At 38.3% G+C, this 15771-nt stretch overlaps 1 protein-coding gene across 4 annotated transcripts in view; it reads right to left on the bottom strand.

Annotated features, from left to right (window-relative positions):
• The window catches only part of daam2 (dishevelled associated activator of morphogenesis 2), an 85860-nt gene extending 70652 nt beyond the window's left edge, over positions 1 to 15208 (bottom strand). For 2 of the 4 annotated variants that reach the window (XM_081393817.1, XM_081393819.1), the window contains exon 1: positions 15068 to 15208. The gene's annotated coding sequence lies outside the window, so the exon portion shown is untranslated. Of the gene's footprint in view, positions 1 to 1604; positions 1868 to 15067 lie in introns of those variants that run through there. The other 2 variants (XM_081393816.1, XM_081393818.1) reach the window with 2 other exon arrangements.
• Positions 15209 to 15771: the final 563 nt, after the last annotated feature.

Genomic DNA, 15771 nt, shown 5'->3' with positions numbered 1-15771 from the left:
TGTACCTGAATAAATGAATGCCCTGTCGATTTTATCCGATATATTTCTTGTATTGTATTTGTCCAATTATTTGTAATTTGCATTTTGTGTTCTTATTTTTAATATCAAAAGAAAATAACTATATTGAGATATAAGTTGTTATCGTGAGTCTAATCGCTCACCCCTAAACCATAGGTGCTGCTCATGCTCTCAAATAGACATCAAATGTGTGATTTATTTTGCAACAAGTGAGCTTTTTTTTCACCATTGGAGTTTGATGCAGTAATAATTTAAATGTTTGTCCTGACCCTTTTATCAATATCATACAAAGACATTACACTAACATACCAGTGTGCGTATACATTGAAGTCTTAAAATAGACAGTCTTAAATCAGGGTTAGAGTGGCCTATAATTTCTAAATGATGACAGTTTTGAACCTCAGGAAACATGAGACAAAAAGAAAATGACGTTCATGACCCCTTTAATGTCCTTATGTACATTCACAGTTCTCTCCATATGTCGCTTGGTTCCACTCATGTGAATTGTAAACATGCTGTGCCAGGAAAAGCCATTTGCATGGTTGAAGAACAACAGATAGGATTGAGTGCGGAAGGAGCATCTTTGTGGGAGACTGCACCTAATTGATTTCAAGGTAGTGATATATGCATGTGGATGTACTTTATTTTACAGTCCTGTTTTGCATGAACATATGTACTTATTGTAGTAATGACACTAACCCAGGTACCTACCCTGAACCTACCCCTAAACCTTAACTTAACCCATGTAGTTACCTTACACTACTCAGTACGGTAACACTTTATTTTACAGTGTCCTTGTTACATGTACTTACCATAGTAATAACAGCAACTTATGCATAATTACATGCAACTAACCCTCAACCAAACCCTAATGCTACCCTAACCCTATAGTAAGTACATGTTCTCAATTAATATTACTCAGTACCTAAATATATAATTACACTGTGACAATGACACCGTAAAAAAATGTGACCCTCAGAACTTTTGTGGGTAAGTACACTGAAAGTACATTGAAAGTGCAAGTACTGTAAAATAAAGTGCAACCATGCTTGTTATAGCCTTTTCCAGATGAGAGAGCACAACTCTGTCCTTACCATCTCAAAAATGTATGACTGACCAAACACCCTCACAAGGGAACAGACACTGTTCAGAGACACTTTAACAGAAACCAGGAACTTGGGAGATTCTCCCAAAGTCAGAAACCAGTGGATGGCAGCATGTCCCAACACCAAGACTTGGTCTGTCATTGGTCTGGTTTTATTTTGCTCCATGTAGATTTATCATATGCTGGAGAAATTATGAATCAGTTTTATATAATTCTAAACGAATAACACTTCAATTCTCATCCTTCATTTCTAAACATGCCACCTTTCCCGGATCAAATATGGATGGCGCTGTCACAGGCATGGAAACAGCCGCACACTTTCTTTTTTTGACAGACAGCTTACATCTGCCATTTAAACAGTCCTCATATAACCCTCCTTCTTAATTTAAAATGCCTTTAATGCACTAAAGATGACAATTTGATCTTGTAAAAAGGTCTTTAGCCATAAAATGCACCAGAATAGAAGGATGCAAGTACTCACCCACTTCAGAGACCAGCCCTTTCAGATATACCATCCTTGCCCTACTCACTGTAAGCCAGAATGTTTCCTAGTGCCCTTTAAATCTGTGCATCCCAGTCCTCTCACACACGTTTCTCCTTTTCTTTTATTTGAAACTGTTGTTGAATCTGCGCTTTAAAATGATACTTCCAACCCAGAGCGACCAGAGAGCTACTCCGCCAGAGCCTGGATTTCAGCTGACTGTGCTGGAATCAAAGCTGTTGACATTGCTCCCTCCCTCTCTCACATCGCTCTCCTCTCTCTCTCTCTCTCTCTCTCTCTCTCTCTCTCTCTCTCTCTCTCTCTCTCTCACATCGCTCCTCTCTCTCTCTCTCCCTCTCTCACTCACTCTCTCGCTCACTCACTCCCCTCCCTTTCTCCTTCTCTGGAATCCGGGTTTAGCACATGACAGTGCATCTGTAAACCAGCATGAGAAGAGATGGAGTGAGAGGGAATGAGTCTTTTCTACAACCTTCCAATCTCCACATTCCCAACTCAGGCTGTCAGAGAAAAAGGCTGGAGATATGGGAACTATATTCATGTATAGCAAAGCTGTGATTTAAAAAAAATCTGATGTAAATGGGGTGCACGACCCACCAAATCTCAGCTAAACATGTCAAGTTCACACTGTTTCATCCTTATTATGCATGTCAACATTGCAAGTAGATCACTTGCATAGCCTATGTGACTAAATTTCGCTCTAGGCAACTCAATGTCTATCGTTAGACATTAGCTAATAAATTGTTAGATTTCACTCGCCAGTGATTGAGTTAGAGGACGAATTCCAAACGACGTTTCCCTTCAGGAAAAGGCGTTGCAAACGAAAGTGAACAACTGAATCCCTCCACGAAGGGCCCTTCCACAAGTCCGTTTAGCGAAGGGAACATGCGATGGTCACTTCGAGGAAGTAATTTAATCGTTTCTGGTCATGTGACCCAGGGTGACAAGTCCTCGCAATTCATTTTAATCTAGACATGGCAGGAGATTTGGAGTTGACATATAAACAGAATAATTCAAGTTCAGTCATGACAACTTGGCAAACATTTTGTTAATGAAAAAAAAAAATGTACATAGAGAGAGAGAGAGAGAGAGAGAGAGAGAGGGAGGGAGAGCCCCCCCTGCCCAAAATCAGATCTAGGCAGGTGGTGCTGGGGAGGTGGAGGGCTAGAAAGAGAAATCACATAGCGCACAGTGATTGTGTATTCGTTTGGATGCATCGAGGATATATTGGGACAATGAATATGTAAAATCAATTGGCTGGAAACACAACATTGAATGAATCAATCTGAATGCAAACAGAGTTTCATGGCTGATCTATTCATTTGTTTCGTTTTATTGTGATATACACACATATTCGTAATGCATTTCATATTATTTTAAGGCTTTATGTGTTTTACGCTTAACTTACAAAGTTAAGAGCAGATTGGGAATACACACACACATAAAGCATGTTTTAAGTTCATTATACATACATTTATTTGTATCATATTAACAGCAATCATAAGATATTCCTACTCGCTGCCTAGTTTTGTCCTGGTAACATTCCATGTGAAGCTAATGAGGAAATTACGTGGTCATTATGACACACAAGTGCCCTGCTTCCTCCAAAGTCCCCACTTCAAGGGCTCTGCGTGAGTAGTGAGGAGTGAGTAGGGGATAGGGATGCTAAATTATGATTGGAATTTGCCCGGAGGTTAAGAATAAGTTCAGCACAGATATATTTTCACTGTGTATTGTGTCCTGACCGCTTTAGGGCACATACAGAACACTCTGACTGAACATTTGACAGGAAAGAATGTGTACACTCATTTAAGAGGGTGTGGAAAGAGCCATGCTAAATTTTAAATATAGTCGCAAACGGCACTAACAACTCATGTAGACAATACAGTGATGCAATGGCCATGTCTCTTTTCAAATGCATGCAATAAAAGTCCTTAAGTGTCTCGTTATAGAAGTATTAGTCTATGTATTTTATTAAAAGACAATTGTGTCTCTTTGTTTTAATTAGACGGCAATACAAACATAGTTTTAAGCAAAAGTTTTTGATAGCATTAGGAAGTATAAATATACATATTAAATGATCTCATTCTCTAACCATTTTTGGAAATTGCTGACATCTTTGCAAACTGATTATATTTAACTATAATGGATTTTTATGCATTTTATGACTACAAATCACTCTGTTGAACCATTACACAGATTTTAATCGATGACACCTAAAGAGATTTCTTATCCTGTGGCTCTCTCTGGTGGACAATCCTCAAGCACAAAGAACTGGATGAAATATTCTGAATGATATAAATCCACAATCTGACTCGTGATGCAGTCTGGAATCATAAATCAATCACACCATGTTGGTTTGTTTGGCCAGAGGAGACCAAATCCTCACCAAATCACGTAGGCCTATTCATGAAATGTTGGTATCGTGACAAACATTAACTCTTTTTTTAAACACGTTGCATTTAAACTCCACAGAATTCACCAACATGACTCTGCACCAACTTCCTTCAAAATGAAACAAACCCTCACTTCCTGTTTATCTTACAGAATAACAAAATTTCCGCAGTGTCATTGTCTCAAGAGATTAAAACCATTCAAGAGTTCAGTTTCAAGCCCTGCTAAAATAACACCAGTTAACCACACTGAAAATGCTTTGTGGCATTCACAATTATAATACTATTCAACTATTGTGATATATGCATGTAGTTTAGAAAATATAACTCTCAAGTTCGTTTCATATTTCACACAGTTTTACATGCCTCTTGCTCCTCAGAGGCTTGGAAATCCATCAACTCTCTTCTGCGATTCAAAGCTACACATTGCTCTCATTTTAGACAGTCCGACTGTCACGGTAGAAAGGTCAGCGTATAAAATAAAACCCTTAACCGTCAGTGAACGCACTTTGATTTGAACAGCCATTGACATGCTGACCATCAGAAACAGCAACAGTTTGAGAAGACTCCAGGTGCATCATGTTTGATATTTTTTAGATAGATCTAATTTTTCCTCGAGAGGACATTATGCATACATAATACAAAAACACTATGTATTATACAAACATTTAACACAAACAACATATAATACAAACATTCCTATGTATTTAGAGCTCATATAGGCCTAGATACAGGAACAAAACTCTTACTAAACTTGGCCGTTCTTCACATCAGTAACCTATACCTACGGCCAGAAGGCAGAAGGATAAAATATTTGTAAAGTGGGTGTTCTGAATCATTTAAGATTTTTTGTGCCTTTCGCAACATGAATGTCGAGACACTATCCGATAAATTAGGGGTACTAGGGATACCAATAATTTTACTTGCTAAATGAGTTATCTTTAAGAATTTGTTCTTGTTGGTAACTGTAAGCATACGAAAAAAAAAACAAATGGCACCATAAGTAAGGACTAGCTCAATAATACTGCGATACAGAAGCAGAAGACGACGTGGCTGAACAGACAAGTGCCTAAGTTTACGAATAGTCAGTCTTTGTTGACAGCACTTGCAAACCCCTAGAGTGTGCTGGTTGAAATTGAGATTTTGATCCATATCCTATATCCTACTAGCATGTGTTCTGTTAACCTATACAGTTGCATGTGTCTTATTTTCCATTATTAAATTGTTAAATTATAAAAATATACTGGCAACCCTACACTCTAGATATTGGCATTAGAAAAAACTGACAGGGAACCACTATGCCCAATGCTATGCACTAAAAGTTCCAAATAGGTTAATGTTGAGGGATTCTGTAATGTAGAGAAAAAAGTTCAGTATGAAGAAGCGTGTGTGTGTGTGTGTGTGTGTGTGTATGGACCTGGCATCTCTGAGCAGAAGCAAACTTTCAGTAAAGGATACGAGTAGCGGTTGAGAGGAGAGAGACAGAGTCACAGAGGGTGAATAACAGTGAGAGAGACTGCAAATGCAGATGAGGGAGCTCTTTGTGCTTTTTTTGGGAGTGCTGATTGAAACCAGCTGTGCCTGTTGGGTTCTCCGGCTCTTGCAACGTGACTCTACAGTACACTGGCTTTAGGATGGCCTGCTAACATTAAATTTACATCACTCTTTTTTTCTCATCCAATCATAATTCAGCTTCAGCTTTAAAGGTCCTTTTTTGTTGCCATGTTTTTGGCTTTGTTATTTTGCTTTCATAAGTGTAATTGTTTTGACCCTCTCGGCCATGGTAGATTACAGAGTGCACAACAAGACGGGGAACCAAAGAAAAAATGATTGCAAGAGTGCTGGAGCAAAATGCAAATCTTTGAATTATGTACTGTCTGCAGGCTGGAAAACAAGACATCTAACACTCACATGGCAAGACATTCATTCACTCCAGGTGTTTACAGATGTGCTTTCTGGAGAGGAATATGTTAGTGTCTCCTATCTTAAGACGATACTTCACAAAGACTCTCGCTGAAGATCAGGATGACACAGATCTCACAAGAGCAATCAATAAAACAATCCTTCAATACCTCAAGGAAAAATATGATGACCCAGCCCCTCAAGATCTTCTGGATGTTACTGTACATCATTCTTAGATCCTCGCTTCACAACAAGCCACATCAGTCAAGATAAAATCCCAGCCATGAAGACAAGAATGAAGACAGAGAAGTGCAAAAAATACACAATTTACCCACTTTATTTACAAAATATTAATCTCCCACAACGACGTGTGCTCTCGCGTGAACAACAACAACATGCACGGTAAAGTGGTAAATTATGTTTTTTGCACAAACAAAGAACTTGTGTCACTTCATTAAATTGAGGTTAAACCAATGGAGTCACATGGATTACTTTTATGATGACTTTACTACCTTTTTGGGGCTTGAAAGTGGTAGTTGCGTAGCTGTCAATTGAGGGACAGAAAACTCTCAGATTTCAAAAAGATCTTCATTTGTGTTCCGAAGATGAGCAAAGTCGTACGGGTTTGGAATGACATGAGGGTGAGTAATTAATGACAAAATGTTTGGGTGGACTAACCCTTAAATGACAATTAAATGTATCACTGATTAAGTATTAGCATCCCTAATCAGAAAATCTCTTCTCCTGTCTCTGAAAATGTCCTGATTTTTAAATCTTCTGAAGAACACTTATTTTAAGTGGTGTCTCAGCTAAGTGACTACTAGCACATTTATAACATGCATAACCGGTAACTAGCGAGCAGCAATTTTTGAAAACGGAGGTACGTCATACAGCTCAGTGCAAGTAGTTCATTATATTAGCTTTGTGGCTCGGTCAAAAACCAAGCCAAGTTGAGTCAGATTCAGTCATCACATCCTGCTCGGACTCATCATTCAATGGTCGTTACTTGGATCTACAGTTATAAAGGCACTCTATACTTATTGCAGATAAAATTAGGAAAGAACATTTTTCCAGTAATTGTCTCTCTCACTTTGATTTAACACAAATAAAGAGTCATACTGTATATGGTGGTTTGTAAAAGGTCATTTGAATGGTTTCTCCTGAAAGCTCTCTTTCTCCTGAAGGTGAAGTGGAAAGAGGAAATGCCGTGCTGAATTTGCTCCGTGTGCCTGAGTGACATCCAAAGGCTTGGAGATAAAGAATGCGTAAGACTTCCTGCTCCAAAGCCCACAGCTCCCAAAACATCTCACCGTTTATATACTGCAGCAAATTACCCTGGCAACCTGGCGATGAATCAAGGCCTCACACCAGAACACAGTGTTTCTGGGGAGAAAAAGAGATGCAAGCCTGTCTTAAAGACTCACTGACACTCTGAACTAGTTATTTAAAAAAGAAATTAATGAATTAATTAAATTAGGGCTGTGAAAAGATTAATCGCGATTAATCGCATCCAAAATAAAAGTTTGTGTTTACACACATACCTTTATGTATATATATATATTTATGTGTGTGTGTTTCTTCTTGCAGATTTCACTTTTGAAACTAGTGAAATCTCCAGTGAGTGGTGCTAAAAGCTCATTCAGTTGAGTATGAATCTTGCAATGTAGGTTTACGTTCAACGTTAAACACATTTGCTGAAGCAGCTATGTCATTTTAACTCTAATATCATGACTCGTGTTTCACGGGAACTTGTGTTTCGCAAGTGCAATCCTGTACCAGGTGTATAGCTTAGAAAAGCCATACATATGTTTACAAATCATGCGCTATGTTAAAAGTGTTTTGAGGATATAACACAGTATTAATCGGTTTATTTATCTGCTCCTGTAATCATAATTTGTATGAAAAGGAATGTTGGTGTTTTGAATTTTTCCGACGGGCCTAGGGTTGATTTTATCCACACACTCCCAAACGAACAGAGAGAAGCATTCCCTAAACTAGGAGAACATTTATGTCCAATGCCTGTCCCCAGAATATTGTTTAGCTCTACACTTCCTGAATGCAGATAGTAGATCCCTTCCATGTTTATTCATCCTGGAAGAGAAGTAAACAGCAGCAGGGAAGCTCTGGCCCAATAGGCATGTACCATGCAAGAGGTCACACAAGTACTTGGACAGAATTCAACTTGAATATTTTTGAGGAAGCAACGAACCATAAAGATTCATGCTGCAAACATGATGTGCACACCCATCGTTTTTGAACGTTTGAACGTTTTTGGAACGTTTTGATCGATTTTTAGGAATGGATCATTGCACTGCTCTTTAAAGGAAGGATTGTCTGAAAAACCCATGGCAAATAAATGGTACTTTTAATTCAACAGTCCACTTGGAATCTAATGCAAAATAAATCAAAAACCATGAAAGTAATGAGCCTCATTACCAATAGTAGGGCTGCACGATATTGAAGAAAAATGTGATATGCGATATGCAATACGATAATGCTTAAAGTGTGTAAAATAAACTTAAATTATCTTTAAAATATATTTAAAATTATATAACCTACATAGCCTACGTGTTTCACATTCTTTTTGTGACTAGAAAACATCCCTACAGCTTCTGACAGTGAACATCAGTGTTTTACTGTGGTATAAGAAGTGTTATTTTAACATCTGTGTAAACCTCGGGGTTCAGGGGTTCATGTTATCCTATTAGGGTTATTAAACAACAGAAACTGAATAATCAAATGTAAAAATAAAACACTGCTTAGTTTTCACTCTATGGATTAAATATATACTGATTCTTATTAAAACTACAAAAGTTATTCAGCCAAGAGCAGTAAGTGATTTTCTCTTTGACTTTTGTTCATGACCACAGTTATTGCAAGCCGTTGCTATATGCATATTGCGATATATACATTTGCGATATTTCAATAATTTTGGTATATTGTGCAGCCCTAACCAATAGACATTCTAAAACATCTCTAAAGATAGAAAAAGGTTTTCATTGTTCAGTTACTGCTGTTTTCTCTTCAGAAGATGTGCTGTGTCGAGAACGTATCTGATCACTGGTCACCAAGTCACATTATACTAGGCATTTCCACACAACTGCATCATCCAACCATGTTAACTCTACTTGTCCCTTTGGATGTTACAGCATCACATTGCTGCTCTTTTGTATGTTTAACCAGCTGTTTCTTCAGCTTCAGACAAAAAGGTCAAAATTGTAGCAAAATCACAACAGATAAATGAAACTGAAAGAGGTAAGCACAAGAGGTGCACACATCTCCCAAAAACACTGTTCTTTTCCCATTCTTTCTCACAATATAGCCTACAGTAGAATGATCTTGTAAATGACACACAATCACATAGTCTGCAATGGTTGAGTAAAATGTGCATTAACATGATGACGACAAAAGTCAAATTTGCGCAGATTGACAGTTTATTTTATAACGTGCACTTGGCTTTATCAGATCAATCCAATCTATAGTGCTGCATTTCTCCATTCTATTTGAAAAGGAAAACCAGCTGGGTCACAATCATTCATATTTGCAGGAAATACTGCCGCTAAAATGGAAAATCCCGAAAACACCAAATCAAAAATGAAAGGGAAGATGCACCATTGAGCAACCAATGAGATTATTGGTTTCTTTCTTCTGCAGTTTACCTCTTTACAGAGCAGATTAAAAAAAGATAAGACTTCACAAAACATAGCCAATATAAAAGGTTTGGCCATCTACCTCAGCTTTTAAAGGGATAGTTCACCCAAAAATGAGAATTCTGTCATCATTTACTCTCCCTCAAGTTGTTCCAAACCTGTATGATTTCCTTTCTTCTGCTAAACACAAAAGACGATATTTTAAAGAAGGTTGGTAATTAAACAGTTGCTGGTCCCCATTGGCATCCATAGTATTTTTTATTTTTTTTCTACAATGGAAGTCAGTGGGGTCCATCAGTCGTTTGGTTACCGACTTTCTTCAAAATATCTTCTTTTGTGTTCAGCAGAAGAAAGAAAGTCATACAGGTTTGTAACAACTTGAGGGAGAGTAAATGATGACAGAATTTTCATTTTTGGGTGAACTATCCCTTTAAGGTAATGTGGTACTACTGTATGTGAAGTTACCACGATGTACAATGTAAAATCTGTGTGCAGAATCAAGTGAGAAGGACTTTTCTAATGTTCACTGAATTAAAGAGGTCATTTAAAGACCCCCTGTGGTGAAAATCAAGTTTTTAATGTTGTTTACCTGTCTAGGTTCCCTGTATAGTTTACAGCATTAATTGAGAGATGTGTGGAAACAAACAAGCAAACAAGTATGGATGCATGCAAAGACTTTTACGGAAAGATATGAAGTAATACTGCAACATGTAAGGAACTGTGTTAATTCTAATGCCTAATCTATGATCAGCAATATTTGAAAAGGACTCACATCCAGTCAGACATTCTTTGTCGCAAAATGGTTTATTAGTGTTTATGCGTCAGTAAATCTTTAAATCAGTAAATCATTGTTCCACTTCATGACCTCTTTAAGAATCCACATTTTCAGCCACATTGATGAATAGTCCGGCAATGAAAAAACTTTCAGTCATCTTCTGGCATATCTGTATGTTTTTTTTTTACACGCTGAATTTTGGAAACCCCTGCAACCCAAAAGGAGCTACTGGGAGAAGTTGGACCTCTGGCTTTGCACACTGAGCCCCTGGGAAATCTGGGAGAGGGGTGGTTTCTCTCACGGACAGAGCAGGAATTTTCCCACAACCCCTCTCTGCAAAGGGGGAGGACTGTCATAGCTATACAAAAAACAACAACAAAAAACAACAACAACAAAAAACCTAAACACAGCTGATCCCTGACACACACAAAAAAAAAATGATGGTGGTGGAGCCATGACACAGTTATTGAATCAAATATGTGCCATGGTATTAAATTAATTGTATTTGTATTTGAATTGTATTTTTACAAAAAAAAAATAAAAATCAATATGAACAACTCCCGTGATTCCATAAATATGTTTTTATTGAACAGTGATTGAGCAACACATTTTTTTTGTGGGAAAATAAATCATAAAAGTGGTTTGTTTTGTTATCTTATAAATGTATGAGGTGGCGAGGGGGGCTTTTACCCATGGGGTCGCAAGTTCACCAGCATGGGGGAAAGACACTCAGTATTCACACACTTTAATGTTTTGAATAAAGTTAATACTTGTTCAAAACAATCACATAAGCAAGTTTGTAGTAAAATGTGTTCATTTTGAAACCACAGATTTAAAAAAGATCTAAAGATTCTGAATGCTTTGAAGGAAATCCCACAATAATAACTGATATTTTATTATACAGTATGAAAAACAACAGATTGGTTTATTTGCAGATTTCATTATAAATATGGTGATAATCTCTGGGAAAAAAGCTGAAAATGATAAGACCTTTGTCTAAAAATACATTCAGTAATTTTATCACTTCTCATTTGCTACAAATCTAAACATCAGTAAATCTAAAACATAAAAAAAAAAAAAAAACATTAAATATTAGATCATTTTAGACTCCACTTTCTGCCATTCAACCAGGCCAAAACCCAGAAAAAATCTATATTTCATGTAGAAACATGAAAACATGCTAAATGCAGCATTCATGGTTTTCAGCCCACATTCTCCTCGCTTGTTCGACTTCGCACCACTGAGCATTCAGTACATCGAGTGTGTTGGAGCGCTCACTCTCTCCTGATGACTAGTGCCAACTCGTCTCACAATCCATGTGTGACTCAACACCTTTTACCAACTCATTAGGGGTCATGATCAGAATCTGATCAGATTCAGGCATCTTTAAAGGTGCTCTAAGCGATGCTACCTGAATGTCGGATTGGAAGCCCTTCTGCCGGCGGAGTTCTCGCCACCTTTGAACGTTTTTCCTGTAAATTCTGGGAATGTAAATTCGGGACTTCGCTCGTTCCTTCTTCTTTGTAATTTGTTCATCGGAACGTCGTCTCTTTAGTCGTGTGTCGGCCATATCAAAATTCTCAAGAACAGGGGTGCCCAATCCTGCTCCTGGCGATCGACTGTCCTGCACAGTTCATCTCCAACCCTAATCAAACACACCTGAAGCAACCAATTAAGCTCTTCAGAGCACGTCAGGATCACTTGAAAATTAAAGGCAGGTGTGTTTGATTAGGGTTGGAGGTGAACTGTGCAGGACAGTCGATCGCCAGGAGCAGGATTGGGCACCCCTGCTCAAGAATATACATTTTTAACGTTAGTCATTGTCGTTGTCTAGGACATCTCTCCTCTAGCTAACTTCCCTCTTCTTGCTTCTCTCTCCTCCACACCCCCCTTCATATGCACGCGCACTAACCCCCCACCCCCAAATCATTCTTGTCCGTGATTGGCTGGAACACTGTTTGTTATGTTTCGTGGTCCAGGCTGGGCCAGTTTGTTTTTGTTTGCCGTTTGTGAAGCCTGGGGTGTCTACAGAGACCGCGTTTTTTCACAGTGTGTTCAGGGGACAGGCAGCTAGCGGATAGTGAGGAGATGTTTGCTGGATGGATGTGACAAAAAAATGTTTTGGCCTAAAAAACCCATCGCTTAGAGCACCTTTAACAAAATATTAGCATGGGAAGGAAGGAAGGAAGGAAGGAAGGAAGGAAGGAAGGAAGGAAGGAAGGAAGGAAGGAAGGAAGGAAGGAAGGAAGGAAGGAAGGAAGGAAGGATGTGAATTGCACCATTCCTTCAGAGTAAATTTATGTGATTTTTTTCTAACATCTTATAGGCAAAGGTGTGATCACTTAGAAAAGCAATACTATGCTTCAACAAGCTGTTATTAGTAGTAAAAATCGATTCATACATTACACACTTTCGATTCTTAGATCATGCACTATCACTGTTTATCATTATCTCTTATAAAACACTCATGAAGTGCATTTAGTGTTTTTCCAAATAATTTGTTAAAAACACCAGACTGACTTTATAGTCTTGGTGTGGAGAGCACTTCTTTATTCTTTATTTCTATTACTAATGCAAACATTAAAAAGTGCCATGTTCTGTGTATATAAACACGGCACCAGACGGGGCAGTCAGAGTTACAAACACTTGCTCGCCTTGGTCACTGCAACCATAACATGCCAAGAACGGCTACCACTAAAATACCCCAAGAACAAGCCTTTGTAAAGCAAGCAGACGACCAGTGGCGAGGAGACAAAGGCATCCAGTGTGTTTCTAGCACAGACGCTTGGATGCTATTAATAAATGCTTCCAGATTTTCCTGCAGTCAACTCTCTTTGGCTAACACACACCAGCTGGGCACCGGCGGTTGGCAGAGAGGGGTGTAGAGATACTGTATATTGTGCTGAGTTGCTAATTATTGACAGACCTCAGAGGAGCAGAGTCAACAGCGTCCACAGGACCACTACACTTAACTAAACTAGTTAGCTGTCCAGCAGAATGTTTTTCACACTTATTATTCTCTTAATATCCTATTAAAATGTTGACTTGTAACCTGTCCCGCACTGTGATATGTGAATAAATTAATGGACATATATCCGGACATGGATGACATTGAAATGTGTGTTGCTTATTGAGGAGACGTGCTAAGAAATCAAATGTATTATTATCACATGACAAAAAACAAAACAAGGAATTGAAACATATGATTCATAACTTGAATTCATTATTGACACCTGACACATGAATCAGACTTAAAATGGGCTGTTTTGGCTTGGGCCAGTAAGGAAACACCTAGCAACCACCCAAAACAAAACCCAATGCCCTACAAACCACCAAGAACTGGGCAAGTTGTCAGGCCAACTCCAACATCATGGCAAGCACAGGCAAGCACCATTCATTTGTTTTTAAGATGTAAAAAAAATAATAAAAAAATCTGGTCTTTTTTAAAGGAATGAAGGGAACAGTTCCCTTAGTACCAAAATCCATTGAAGAAAGATACTCTATATCCCTTTCATAACTAGTGCATGTTTACTTTCTATTAGTTTTGGCGTGTTGGTGCTAATGTCAGTCCACATCTGGACACAAACGCCTCAGCTGCATGTTTCCAGAAGCTGCAGTCTCTCCACAGAAGCAGCCGGCAGAACACCTATATTCTCACTTTACTGCCAAGCACAACACAAGAGTCTGAGTGACTTCCATCTCACACACCGGGTCAGCATACATGTGTGTGCAATGCGTGGTGCTCGACTCGTATGCATAGACCTGATTTAACCACCCTGGGACTTTTTTCCCCCCAAAATAACCCTCACTTGGTCAGAAGAATACAGCCACTGATGGGCAACTGACACAAAGAAAACTCTGAATGGTCTTGGTGTATATAAACACAAAATGGAGTAACTAAAGTATGCTGCAAGGCTGGCCCTTGGCATTGGTATTTTGTAATCATTTTATGGATACCTGACATGGACTAAGCCATAAGTGACACACCAACTTCCAATGTGAACACAAAACTTTGCATGACCATTAAACGCAGCCCTTTAGTTGACACACTACACAGCCACTTTATTCATCGGTTGCCAACCGTATGGTCAGCATTATGGTAACAAACAAAAAGATATCACATGAGTATTGTACATAAATTAGTTATATATAGTGTATTTGCTCAGATACAATAAAAGATACAATGTGTGGAGATCATTTAGTGTGTTTTAATTGTAATTTAACCCTATGTGAAAAGAGGGAAACAGCGCCCTCTACTCGCCGCGAAGACACATACAGCCTCAGACTACTACACTATACAACACCGGCAATTGGATTTTGAATGAAATCTTACTGTAAATAACATAGTGTTTTATCACATTTCTGATGCACAAATGTAGACATGACGTGTAAGTTAAAGAACATCGTTCTTATTCACAAAAACAATCAACCATTGACACTGACTGCCATGACGGCTGCATGAACGAGTGTCATCCTCTGAAATTGGTTAAACAGATGTCAGTTCGCCTTTAATATTAGCCTACATCATATAAAAAGCTAGATTCTGATGCCGTAATGTGGATTTTATTTAAGGTTCATGTCTAAATAAGTGAAACGGATAGGTGCAAATATAACCGAGATGCTGTGAATATGTAATGTCAGCAATGTCTCTGCAATGTTAGCAGAGCAATCATTATTAAAAATCATTACACGACTGGCACAAACCAGCAGCGCTTATTTACGTACCGTATATCTTCATATTTGAGAGAAAGGCGTTGTCCAAATTGTAATCCGTTTGAGTTAATACCGTGAATTTAGCGCTGTGCATTCAGAAGTGGCAGTGAGTGAACGACGAGCGTCTCACCATCATCAGTCCGAGCGCTACACGCCTACTAACTACAGGTCTCCCTTAAAGACACAGTTCATCAGCAATCCTGTCTATCGTGCCTACGGGCCGTGCCAAGTGTGCGACCGACGAGGGCCTCGCGCAGAAATAAAGTGACAACTGACTTGATGTAAAGCCAATTAGTAATTACAGCCTCCTGAGTCCCAGAAAAAAGTTTTTGGAATTTAGTATTTTTTTCATGTCATTGCATTCTTTAGAGAATAAGAAACACATGTGAGAAAAACATTTTTGAATTTTTTTTTATTTAATTTTTTATGCTAAGGCACTTTCACACCTTGAACGATATGCCTATTGATAAAAACGATGAGTAATATTATCGTTCTGTCTGTTTACTGTGGATTTGTTGTCTGCGCTTGAAATGCTCGAGCTCTTTAAAGCAGGATGAATTCTGATTGGCTGTCAATGTTTTTATCATTCATAAGCTGGAAAAAATTATTTGTTTAAAAAGGGATTCCAATGATATTGTTCCCCTGTATTATTATGGTGTGGACTATATTATATTTAGAACTATTTGTTTATATAAATATATATATATATATATATA

The sequence above is a fragment of the Scardinius erythrophthalmus genome (genome assembly GCF_964197995.2).
Source record: "Scardinius erythrophthalmus genome assembly, chromosome: 19".
Taxonomy (NCBI): Eukaryota; Metazoa; Chordata; class Actinopteri; order Cypriniformes; family Leuciscidae; genus Scardinius; species Scardinius erythrophthalmus.
The sequence above is the reverse complement of the archived record's forward strand: the minus strand, read 5'-3'. Positions and strand labels throughout refer to the sequence as shown.